This window comes from Phocoena phocoena, chromosome 20 (genome assembly GCF_963924675.1).
Source record: "Phocoena phocoena chromosome 20, mPhoPho1.1, whole genome shotgun sequence".
Classification (NCBI taxonomy): Eukaryota; Metazoa; Chordata; class Mammalia; order Artiodactyla; family Phocoenidae; genus Phocoena; species Phocoena phocoena.
In genome coordinates, this window is record NC_089238.1 from 25,885,507 (window position 1) to 25,898,167 (window position 12,661).

Below are 12,661 nucleotides of genomic sequence, written 5' to 3' on the forward strand. Positions count from 1 at the left end.
TGGGACTGGCTCCACAGGAAGTGGGGGCGTCCAGCGGGGCGCGGAGTCTGGAAGGCCCGTCTGAGCGCCCTCCGTTCTGCCCAGGCTGCGGGCCGTCCCGCTCCAGGTGGGCCCTGGGCTCCCTGGAGTTTTCCTGTGGCTCCTGGTGTAGGGGGGACGCTCAGGCTCCTGGTGTAGGGGGGACGCTCAGGCTCCTGGTGTAGGGGGGACGCTCAGGCTCCTGGTGTAGGGGGGACGCTCAGGCTCCTGGTGTAGGGGGGACGCTCAGGCTCCTGGTGTAGGGGGGACGCTCAGGCTCCTGGTGTAGGAGGGGACGCTCAGGCTCCTGGTGTAGGGGGGGATGCTCAGGCTCCTGGTGTAGGGGGGACGCTCAGGCTCCTGGTGTAGGGGGGACGCTCAGGCTCCTGGTGTAGGAGGGGACGCTCAGGCTCCTGGTGTAGGGGGGACGCTCAGGCTCCTGGTGTAGGGGGGACGCTCAGGCTCCTGGTGTAGGGGGACGCTCAGGCTCCTGGTGTAGGGGGGACGCTCAGGCTCCTGGTGTAGGAGGGGACGCTCAGGCTCCTGGTGTAGGGGGGACGCTCAGGCTCCTGGTGTAGGGGGGACGCTCAGGCTCCTGGTGTAGGAGGGGCCGCTCAGGCTCCTGGTGTAGGGGGGACGCTCAGGCTCCTGGTGTAGGGGGGACGCTCAGGCTCCTGGTGTAGGGGGGACGCTCAGGCTCCTGTTGTAGGGGGGACGCTCAGGCTCCTGGTGTAGGGGGGACGCTCAGGCTCCTGGTGTAGGGGGGACGCTCAGGCTCCTGGTGTAGGGGCGACGCTCAGGCTCCTGGTGTAGGGGGGACGCTCAGGCTCCTGGTGTAGGGGGGACGCTCAGGCTCCTGGTGTAGGGGGGACGCTCAGGCTCCTGGTGTAGGGGGGACGCTCAGGCTCCTGGTGTAGGAGGGGACGCTCAGGCTCCTGGTGTAGGGGAGACGCTCAGGCTCCTGGTGTAGGGGGGACGCTCAGGCTCCTGGTGTAGGGGGGACGCTCAGGCTCCTGGTGTAGGGGGGACGCTCAGGCTCCTGGTGTAGGGGGGACGCTCAGGCTCCTGGTGTAGGGGGGACGCTCAGGCTCCTGGTGTAGGGGGGACGCTCAGGCTCCTGGTGTAGGGGGGACGCTCAGGCTCCTGGTGTAGGAGGGGACGCTCAGGCTCCTGGTGTAGGGGGGACGCTCAGGCTCCTGGTGTAGGGGCGACGCTCAGGCTCCTGGTGTAGGGGGGACGCTCAGGCTCCTGGTGTAGGGGGGACGCTCAGGCTCCTGGTGTAGGGGGGACGCTCAGGCTCCTGGTGTAGGGGGGACGCTCAGGCTCCTGGTGTAGGGGGACACTCACGTTGTGCACATTCTCTGCCCTCAGTGGGGAAGGTGTGAGCTTTGGGGGAAAGTCGCCAGTGGTCATTCATCGAAAAGAAGTGACTGTTTACTGGCGGCCGTTTTCCCAGGGGTCGGGGGTGAGGGTGGTCTCGCGGGGCCTCTTTGCCAGGAGTGGGTCTCGGGAGAGGCAGTCTTCCTATGGGCCCTACGGGGCTGGGGGCTGGCGCAGTGAGCCGGGGGTAGGGCGTGGGGAACGGGGCAGGAGTGGGGCTTCCACACAAGCCAGAGGTGCTTCTCAAGAGGAGACAGAGGCCCAACTTGACATCACTTTGGGCATGTGCACCCCCCTTTACGGTTTGTAACTATTGGTCTAACCCATTCCCTGCCTCCCCGCCACCCTGTGTGGTAGTGTCGTCTGTCCCCAGTTGACGGAGTTCGAGAAGCCCAAGGCCAGCAGGGCACCGTCTCGTCCTGGGCCACACAGGGAGTCGGTCCCCGGGGGCGTCCACTTGCACATACCACCTCTCACGGAGAGCCGCCGCGTTCGAGGCCTGGGGTTGGGTAGGGACGCTGTGCCTTTGGGGAGGCTGGTGGGGGGCAGCACAGCTGAACAGGGGCTCTGGGTGGCTTTGGAGCGCTGGTGCGGGGGAGCCTTCCTGGCGGAGGGTCTTGCCTGTCCCCGCTGCGGGGTGGCTGGGCTGAGTCAGGGCTCGCGCCCCAGCTGGGCCGTGTGTTCTTGGACCCGTGCTCGAGTCCTGCCTCAGCGGGGAGGTGGATGACCCAGCCCTTTGCATTTTCCATGACTTGCCATCCCACCATTACCAGGGGTCATGAAGGGGTGGCCGGTGGCCTGTCCCTCACCTTGCTCCTCCTGTCCTGGGCACATCGCACTGAGCAGAAGGCAGCTTTCCACATCCCATTGCCCAGGCCAAGGGCAGTGCTTAACTCGCCCGGGAAAGTTCCAGGGCCCCCTGAGCGGGTCACACTGGGCACCTGAGTCCGAGTGGCCGATTCTAGCCTTTTGTGGGGTTGGGTCTTAGGGATGAGAGGGAAGTGCTGATGGTTTACTGCCTTTAAAAAGGCCTGTGTAGAAAGAGCTGGGAGTTAGTCTGGCTCAGTGAATGAGGCCTTGGCGTCTGAACAGTCGCCAGAGGAGCTGGGTCTTCCGGAGGTCACCGCGTCCAGCCCGTCTCCAGGCAGAGCTGGGTGATGGCCTGGGTTCAGCCGCACTGTGCCTCTTCCCGGCAGCGTGCGAGATGACCAAGGGGCTGAGCTAGTTTGTTGCATCTATAAAATGGGCTGCTCATGGTACCCAACGTGCCAGGTAGTTGTAGGATGAAACGAAGGGATGTACGTGGTACGGCTGGCACAGAGAAGCCACTACCCAAGTGGAGGTGTTTGTCATTACTGCCCCGTCCTGCCTTGGGTGGGAGGGTGGACCTCCCTAGGGAAGGGAGCCTCGGAGGTGAGGATGGGTAGGGCCAGCTGAGGGGTGTCACTGAGAGGCCTCCCTGGTAGCCGGTAGCCCTTGGGGTAATCACTGACTCTCTATTCCTCAGTTTCCTCATCTGTAAATGGCAGCGCCCAGGCAGGTTGCTGGGAAAGTTAAATGCGTGAAAAATGCTCCCCAGGCATCTGAGACCAGCAAGCCGAGGCCTAGAGGTCCCTGGCAGTGGTGAGCCCCCCAGCCTGTGTGTGTGGAATCCTGCCAGCCCCTCCAGGGGTCCTCCAGCTCTGCCCCCACCCTCCCAGCTGAGCCTGCCTGCGGAGTCTCCACTTGCCCACCTGTGGCTCCTGCCAACACCCCCCAAGGAGGGTGGCATGGTGCCCACCTGACAGCCGCTGGCATCGGGCTCAACCTGCCGCTCCCACGCATTTCACAAGGGGCTGCGTCATGGCTGGGGCATTGCCCAGTCCCGGGCGCAGACCTGCTGGGCTGAAGTACCTCCGTTCCCTGGGTTGCCCTTTCCCCACGCCCACACCCACCCCAAGCCTTCGAAGGAGGACAAGGTGTCGGGATGGGGTGGGGCGTGGGCCCTGGGCAGAGGTGGCCTCATTCCCTCTTTGGTTACCCTTCTCGCCGTGTTGCCTGGGATCGTCGTTTCTCCCTGCATGTGCTGATCTCTGATGAGGGTATTTCACAGGCGTTTTCTGGGGCACTAAATGCTGTGCTGGGGGATAGACCTGAGCCCACCCTGTTGTGAAGATGGGGTGGGGCAGCCCTGGAGAGGAGGCCCGTGGGGTTCCTGGGTTCCTCTTACACACATGTCAGTGAGTTCCTCCTGTCTGGTGTCACGTTTGAACCCCTTCTCCTGGCTTTTGCCCCCCTCGCCGTGTTGGCGAGCCACCCGCCCGCCCCCAGTTCTATGTCTCAGGCACTCCGGGCCCGCCCCCTGGCTTGGGCGGCAGGTCGGCTTGCCCCCTCTGCCCTTTGAGTGCTTCTCCACCTCGAGCCCCCTTTTGCCTCGTGTCACCCCCTCAGGGGTCCTCGGGCTCAGGAGAAGACGGGGTGCAAGTGTGTCTGCTCTACTCGGCAGCCTCCCCCTTCCCCCTGGGCTCTGCTGGGTGCACCAGGAACACCCTCCTCTTTGTGTCTCTGTCTGCCCACCCGCCTTGAGCTCTGTTACCCTACAGCTGTGCCTGAGGAAAAAGAAACAAACTGAGGCCTTTGTTGTGGGTGCCCTGGTCCTCAGACGTGATCCTGGCCCCCAAGGCCCACCTTCTCTTGCTTTCTTCTGAGCTGGGCTGGAGGTGATGGGGTGGATGACCCAGGGGGGACTCGTGCCCACTTGGGGGTGGCAGCGTGGCAGGCCTGGCTTTCGGGCGTCGTGAGGCCCCCCGGGGGTGGTGGTGGTGTGTGGTCAGTGGTGCCACCACCCACCTTCAGGACCCAGAGTACCTGCCGGAGGCCTCGTGTCTTCCAGGAATCCAGGCCTTCTTGCCCTTGGAAGTGGCTTAGTTCACTACCTCAGGTGCAGCTGACTTGGGTCGAGGGTTCCTGGCATCACTGGCTGGCCGAGCAGGGGGAGGCCCAGGATCCAGGGCTGCAGCCTTTCTCTGCACAGATGGGGAAACTGAGGCCCAGAGGGCTCCAGAGCCCCGGGGCGAGTGTGTTTTCCTGGTCAGGGCTGTTTGGAGGCACATTTCCCTGGCCTCGCTCAGTGGGGGATGTGGATTTGGGGTGGTCGTCCTCTCCTCCTGGTCTCTCTCCTCATCTCTGCAGTAGTCAGGCTGACCTTATCCCTGCGCACCTCCCTGCTGTGCGGGCCAGGGGCCTCCCGGGCCTGCCCACCCCTGCTGCCCAAGCCCTACTCCCTGGCCTCTCCTTCGGGCCCCATCCGCCTGGGGGAGGAGGTGCCCTTTGAATAAGTCGTCTGGAGGCGTTGCTTTAATGGGGTCCTTGGCTAATGGGGAAGTGTCCTCTTTTGAAATATTCAGACTCCCTGGAAGGGGTGCCTTAGTGCCAGGCAAGGCCTGGGACAGGGGCTGGCACCCCGGCATCCCTTTGTCAGACCCTGCTTTCTGAGCAGAGGACCAAGAGAAGAGAAGAGCTGCCTTTTGGGGGCTGACAGGAAGTGAGGCTGAGACCCCTGGGACTCGCAATGTGTCCCCCAGGTCTTTGTTGTTGAGGTCTTTGTTGTGGGTGCCCTAGTCCTCGGCCGTGTTCCTGCCCCCCAAGGCCCACCTCCTCTCTCTCTCTCTCTCTCCTGGGGCCGGCTGGAGATGATGGGGTGGGAGTGATGTCAGAGTTTCTCAGGCCCACCCCTCCTGTTTGGAGCCAGTTGGGGCGGACCCACGTAGCAGCACTCCCTGTGTGCCAGCCTCTGTGTGAGGCCCTTGGGCATTCGGTACCATCACCAGTCCATTCTACAAATGAGAAAACCAAGGCCCAGAGAGGTTAATTAACGTGCCTCAGGTCACACAGCTCCTCTGATGTGGAGCTGGGGTTCTCCCCTGTTTGGTCTCAGAGCCTGTGCTCACAACCACTAGGCTGCCCGGCCAGAGGCTGGGCCCTCTCCCACCCTGGCATTTCTTTGCCTCGTGTGGCTTCTTTGGCACACGTGTCTTCCCTCCCCGCAGCATGGGCTCCTAAGGGACCCTGCGTCCATCTTGTTTGCTTCAGCACTTCACCTGGTACCTGGCAAGGGCAGGAGCCCAGTGGGCACCTGTTGGATGGCAGCACGGGAGCCTTAGGCTGGGGCCTGTTTTCCTGTGGTAGAAACAACACAGCAAGGTTGGCCTCCTTCCATGTGCCAAGTTTCTGGATTTGTAAGGAGTTTTTTAGCCACGAGGTCATTTCACTGCCAGAACAGGCCGGGGAGTGGGGGAGTGTTTTCGTCCCCATCGCTCAGGTGAGAAATCGAGGCCTGAGAGGCAGGTGACGTGCCAAAGCTCAAGCAGATGGGACTAGGGACCCCAGGGTTGGGGGCCAGACCCTGCGGTTCAGGGCGGGCTGTATTTGACTCAGTTCGTGAATTTGGGGTTTGAGTGTCCGCTATGTGCCAGGCACTGTTGGGTCCTGAAAGCAGGGCAGCGCGTGGCCAGACATCGGCCTTGGTAGAGGCATCACGTGATCAGGCAGCGACAGGCCAGGGGCCCTGTTCTGTGGTGGGAAGTGCAGGCACTGAGTCAAGGCTGGGCAGCCCTCCTGGAGGAGGTGGCAGCTCAGCCTGGCTCTCAAGGGCCGGTAGGAGTTTGCCAGGCAGAGGGCGTTTGGGGGTGGGGAGGTAGGCAGTGCTTTGAGACTGTCTTAGCCTGGAGACAAAAGGGTGGGGCTTGTTTGGGGAACCGAAATAAGTCAAATCACACAGCCGAGGAGAAGGTCTCAGGAAGCCCTGGAGGAGTTGGTTGGCTGGGGGTGAGCAGGACGGGGCTCGTTGTCTTTGGGGCCGCGGACAGGCGTGGGGAGCCCTGGTGGAAAATCCCAGGGGAGGCTTGGGTTTGGGGGGCATGCGGCTGCCGGAGACTGAGCCTCCATCACGGCGACTTCCTGTGCCCAGCGGAGCCTGGAAGGAAGGGGTGCCCAGGCAGGAATGGGGAGCTTGGGCTGGGGGGACAGCCGTGGGGAGGGGCTCCCGAGCCCCTGTGTTTGTGGCTCCGGAAGCCGGGCTTTTAGGGGTGCGGGGGAGGTCGGCTGGGGCCGCTTCCCCTGCAGAAGGGCTCTTCCGGGCTCTGGGCTGGGCTTTACCAGGCAGCCCTCCCGCCCCTGTCCCCCATGTGCCCCTTTGACCTCGCACAGTCCCCAGGAAGCCTTGGGGAAGGGGGGTCTTTAGGGCCAGGCACTCTTGGTGGCTGGTGTGGCGGGAGTCTGAGGGAGGACCTCATGGGGAGGCACTGGCTTTGGGAGCCAGACTAGATAGACAGTGATGCCTCACGGGTGCTGGGGAGGCCACGGCCCCGACAGGGCCTGCTGAGCTCTGCGTGGAGGTGCCTCTCCATGTGCCTTTCCCGCTGCCCTCTCTGTGGCTAGCTTCTCTGGTAGTCTCAGTGAGAAGGGACCTCGCACACCCTGGGGGCCTTCCCTGCCCCTGGAGGAATCAGGCCCAGAGAGGGCGAGAGGCAGAGCGGGGCTGGACCTTAGGTCTCTGTCCCCCGCACTGCTTTGCTTATGGCAGGTGGGGAGACTGAGGCAGGGGGCACTTTGCAGCCCTGCGCGGGAGAGGCAGGAAGTATGACAGGAGGGTCTTTCCTGGTTGGTATTTAGTGCCTTTTCCCACTTTCTCTTCCCCAGGGCAGATTGCTTCCCCAGCTGAAAACTGCCCTAGGGCAGGGCCTCCTCCAGTCTTCCCCGAATGCTACCCTGAAGGCCAAGGTCAGGGCTGGTTCCTGTGCGCCCACGCAGCCCAGCCCAGGGGAAGGTGGAGGCGGGGGAGTCGGGGCCCAGCTTGAGGGAGCTCCCAGGCTCTCAGAAAAGGGGCAGATCGTGGCCTCTGTGGGCCACAGTTGCCCAGGGAGTCTTCTTGGGGGAGGATCCCTGAGCCGAGTCTTGGAGATGCCAAAGTCAGCATTTCCCCAAGAGGATCCCTTAGAGATTTAATGCAAAAAGGGCCTCGTGAACCAAAAAGACTGGGAAATGCTTAGCTGTGTTCATTAATTCAGCAGCTTGCTTTCCTGCAGGACTTCTCAGAACCTTGAATTTGCTAGTGTGCACAGGGTATCTTTAGAGAAGGAGGAAGAGAATGCGAAGCCCAGCACTGCCTGTGACCAGAAACTGGCGTGCGTGTGGCTTTACACGGCCCTGCCGTTGGGCAGGGCACACCTCAGGAAATGCAGACGCAGGGTTAGGAAGGAGTCTGGGCCTTGGAGTGGGCAGCTCTGAGTTTGAATCCCAGCCAGGAGGCTTTGGACGAGGAGCTTAGGATCCCAGAGTTGGTTCCCCTGGCTGGAAACAGAGGGAGAGCACCCCTAACCCGCCCTGGGGGTCTGGATGCAAGGACCTTGCCTCTTCCCTGCAGGTGCTTGGAGGCTGATGGCAGGGGCGCCTCCCGTCGGGTTTCCTGCCCTCTGTCTCCCAGTTGGGTTCAGGGTGTGCAGAGCGTGTCTGGAGGGCCGGGCGTTGTGTTTCCTCTCCTCTCCTCTCCACAGCCCTAGAGGCCTTGGGGTGAGGACCCCGTGCTGCCTGGAAGCTCTCTCTGGCTCAGGCCCACCTTCCCGCTTTCCTTGACCCAGTGGACAGCTGCTCCCTTGAGGTCCAGCTAGGCTCTGCGTGGGCGTGTGAGCCCACGCGATGCTGATGCTGCTTGTACCCCAGAAAGCAGTCCCAAGGTGCTGACACTGCTGTATCCACCCCAGAGGCTAGGCCACTTCCAGAGCAGGGAGGGGGCCGGGATGCCTTGACCTCTTTGGTGCCGAGGCTCATGACAGAGTGGGCTGAAGGGGAAGGGGCAGGTTCTGGGCCCACCCACAGCCCTTAAGGCCCTTTCTGCCAACTTGGTAGTACTTGTCGTCTTGACCTGGCGTGTTGTGCCAGGTGCAGCCCCCTCCCTGCCCCCCGCCACCGTGCTCTGCTTGCGTCACCTCCACTGAATCCCCTCAAAGCCCTGGGTGGTCTGAACGTTATTCTCCCTTTCTTTCAAATGAGATAAGTGCGGCTCGAGGAGGATAAGTAACTCTTTCAGGGTCATGCGTCTTAGACCTGATGGACCTGGGGCTCGTTTTCCTTTTCTTCTTCTTTCATTTATAGGCTCTATTTATTTTTTGTGTATTCACATACATATTTTATAAATATTTTTAAAACAATTATTTACTTATTTTTGGTTGCAGTGGGTCTTTGTTGCTGTGCGCGGGCTTTCTCTAGTTGTGGCGAGCGGGGGCTACTTGAGGTGCGCGGGCTTCCCATTGCGGTGGCTTCTCTTGTTGCAGAGCACGGGCTCTAGGCATGCGGGCTCTAGAGCGCAGGCTCAGTAGTTGTGGCTCACAGGCTTAGTTGCTCTGCGGCATGTGGGATCTTCCCGGACCAGGGCTCGAACTCGTGTCCCCTGCATTGGCAGGTGGATTCTTAACCACTGTGCCACCAGGGAAGTCCCCACATACATATTTATATATGTACACACACACACACACACACCCCCCCCGACAAACATGCCAGGAACACATCTTTCCATGTTAATAAACTTAGAGCGTCACTTCAATGATCAGTCGCTTTATATTGCCCTTTGAGTTTTTCTGTTAGGGTCATTATTTTTTACTTTATGTATTTATTTAAAAAACCCTTTATTGAGGTATGAGTGACATACAAAAAGCTGTGCATTTTTATTGTATACAACTTCGTAAGTGTGGAGATAAGTATACACCTGTGAAACCATCACCACAATCCATGCCATAAACCTGTCCCTCACAGCCTAAATTTTCCTCCCCCTTTTAGTTTATCATTATTATTTTTAAGATAAGAACACATAAAATCTACCATCTTGAAAAAATTTTTTTAAAATATATTTTTATTTAGTTTTGGTTGCATTGGGTTTTTGTTGCTGCATGCAGGCTTTCTCTAGTTGCGGCGAGCTGGGGCTACTCTTCGTTGCGGTGAGTGGGCTTTTCATCGCAGTGGCTTCTCTTGTTGCAGAGCACAGGCTCTAGGCGCGCGGGCTTCAGTAGTTGTGGCACGTGGGCTTCAGTAGTTGTGGCTTGCAGGCTCTAGAGTGCAAGCTCAGTAGTTGTGGCGCACGGGCTTAGTTGCACTGCAGCATGTGGGATCTTCCCGGACCAGGGATTGAACCCATGTCCCCTGCGTTGGCAGGCGGATTCTCAACCACTGCGCCACCAGGGAAGTCTCTTGAAAATATTTTAAATATACAATACAGTGTTGTTAACGATAGGCACTATATGTACATGGTCGATCTTGTTTTTTCTACTGAAAACTTAAAAAAAATTGCATAAGCTACATTATAACAATAGAAATAGAAACTGAAAATGAGGAGGAGTAAGATTTGTTCACTCCGACAAAGCAGCAGTTTTGGTGTTTCTGTGTCCTGGTTCAGTCCTAATCCATTCTAGGCGTGACCTTCACCATGTGCATTTTTCACAGGATGCCCTTCCACAGTATGGTTCAAGCTGCTGCATCTTTTTGATAGCTGCATTGTATTCCACTGTAAGAATGTGTTGTGATTTATCTTCCCCAGACTGATAACACATATTGTTTTCAGTGTTTTGCAATTACAAATAGTGCTGCAATGAATAATTTTGTACATATGTCAAATTTCACACACGTGAAAGTGTTTATAGGATAAATTACCTGATGTAGGTTTGCTAGGTCAAAAGGTGTGTGTGTGTATTAGTGAGTCTGTTAGATATGATGAAACTGCCTGCCCCAGACGTTGTGCTGAATCACACGCCCGCCAGGGGTGAGCGTGAGTGTCTGTTCCCCACCCCTGCCCCCGGCCTAGCCAACACAGATTTATGAAATGCTCTGATCTTTGCCAATTGGGTAGGTAGAAATGGTTTTCCATAGTATTTTTAATTTGCATTTCTCTTGTTATGGGTGAGGTCAGCTTCTTTCCAAATATTTAAGAGATTTGTATTGTCTTTCTGTGAACTTTCTGTTCATCCTCTTCTCCCATTTTTCTACTGGGTTATTGTTCTTTTTGATTTGTCGGAACTCTTTACATATGAGGGAGATTAGCTCTTTAGGGAGATAAAAATTGCAAATGTCTCCATAATCTCTTGCTCATCTTTTGATTTTGCTTTTCATAGTTTTTACTATGTAGAAAAAGAATTTTTAATTGTAATCGAATTTATCAGTCTTTTCATTGTGGCTTTTAGGTTTTGTGTCAGGTTAAAAAGGACTTACTCACTACAGCATTATATGAGAATTCTTTCATGGTTTCTTGCTCTTTGGAAATCATCCTGGTATAAATTATGCCTCCAGCTCTCTCCCTCCTCTGGGCTCTGCTGACTTTTTAAATAGGCAACTTAGCAGTGCAGAAGTTAAGACTTAAACCTAAATCTTTCTTGCTCTTTCCAGGACAGTGGCTACTCTGGGTTAAATCTTCTGTCACCAGCAGAACCACTGTCTGGGTGGGCCGTGGGAAGCCCAGTGTTCTGCCATCTTGGGCAGAAGTAGCACCACATGAGGTCCCTGAAGGCCAGCTAGACTTCCCCTTTCTGTTCTTTGTTATCGAGGGGAAAGGGATCAGGAATGAAACATGGGCATGAAAGTTTTCATTCTAAAGGGGGAGCCTAGTGAAGATAGTACTCAAAGGAATGAATAACTAATGGTGGAATTTCAGGCAAGAGTTGGGGGAAGATATAGCTGTTCTTTCCAATATGGGAACCTGGTTGTTTAGTTGGTCAGTTAGTAAACATTGTTGCCTGAACACCTCCTGTGTGCAGAGCCCTTTGCAGACACCTGGGGGAAGGGGGCACCAAGGTCTCTGCCTTCTGAAAACTTGTGCCTGGAGCTGAGTTTCCTCTTGACACATAGAAGGTGTTAGTGCACATCTGCTGAAGGAGTGAATGTGTGAATCTCTGTCAAGATGCGGGAATGAATGGATGAACTCTTCCCAGGCAATTACTAACCATCATTAGAATTGGCACAGGAGATGGCAAACTGGATTTATTATCCTTGGCGGCTGGAGCCTTGCGGGGGAGGGGTGACAAGGTATTTGTGTTTTAGAGGAGAGATTGACTAGGGTAATGCCTAATCCAGAGGAAGAGTGGAAGGGAGGATTTCAGGAGCAAAGAACAATTCCCTACCCCACCCCTGGAATTAGCCCTCTGGGGCCAGATGGCAACACGCAGGCTTTTCAGCTTTTCCTCAGTTCTCTTTGTTTTATGATTTAACCTCGTTCCTAGCCCAGCCCAGAGCTGTGCCTCAGAGATTTGACATAACCATCTCCTTTGGCAGAGGGAAAACTGAGGCCCGGATCAGGTAAGGGTCACAGAACACGTTAGTGGCAGAGCTGGGACTGGAACACAGGTCTCTAGACCCCAAGACTGAGTGACAGCTTGTGGTCCCTAGAGGCTGGGGTAGAGTCAGCCTGGGAGTTCTTGGGGAGCAGGGCTGTCTGGGGGCATATGCTATTGGGGGTTCGGCTTTTGCTCCTGCCTGGTGGCTTTGCAGACTGTTGCCAGGGGGTGGGGAGATAAAGTGGAGGGTTGTTAGGGGCTCTGCCCCCCGTGCACCTCTGTCTCTCCTGTTTGGACCTCATGGTTGGGCTTCCTCAGCTCTGGGAATTGAGCCTTCCTTCTGGGCGCATTTGCTATTTTGTCCTCACAAACTTGGCCTGTTGGCCGTGACGACCTGCGCCTCGCTCTCCCCCGAAGTTGGGTATCAGCATCTCAGTTTACTGATGAGAAAACTGAGGCCCAGAGTGTGAGAGACTCTGCCACTCCTATGGCCAAGGGTAGCAGAGCTGGAATTTGAACCCAGGCCTCCTCCCTCCAGGTACAGCTCACCTGCGGGAAGGTGTGATGCGGCAGGTACTTCCGGTTCTGGGGGAGACCCTTTTGTCTGTTTTCATCATCTTCCGCCCTAATGCCCGCCCCCCAGCCCCCTCACCAAAGCCGCCCTGCCTGCTCTCTGCCACCTTTCTGCCTGACTCAGGACTCGAGTTGGTTGGCTCATCCATCTGACCGTCCCACAAGCATCTGCCAGGGCCTAGCTGCAGGACACAGACGTAAATCCCACCACGATTTGGTGAGGCAGGTGCGGGGATGTTTGATAGAAGTCTCAGAAGGCCTCCCGAGGGGCGCAGATGTCCAGGAGAGAATGGTATGGGGAGGGAGTTTAGGCCCCGGCACAAGCTAAGGCTTGGGGAGGCCCTTAGTCCCATGAGGTTTTCTGGGTGCCCCTAGGTGCCAGGCCGGGGCTGGTGGCT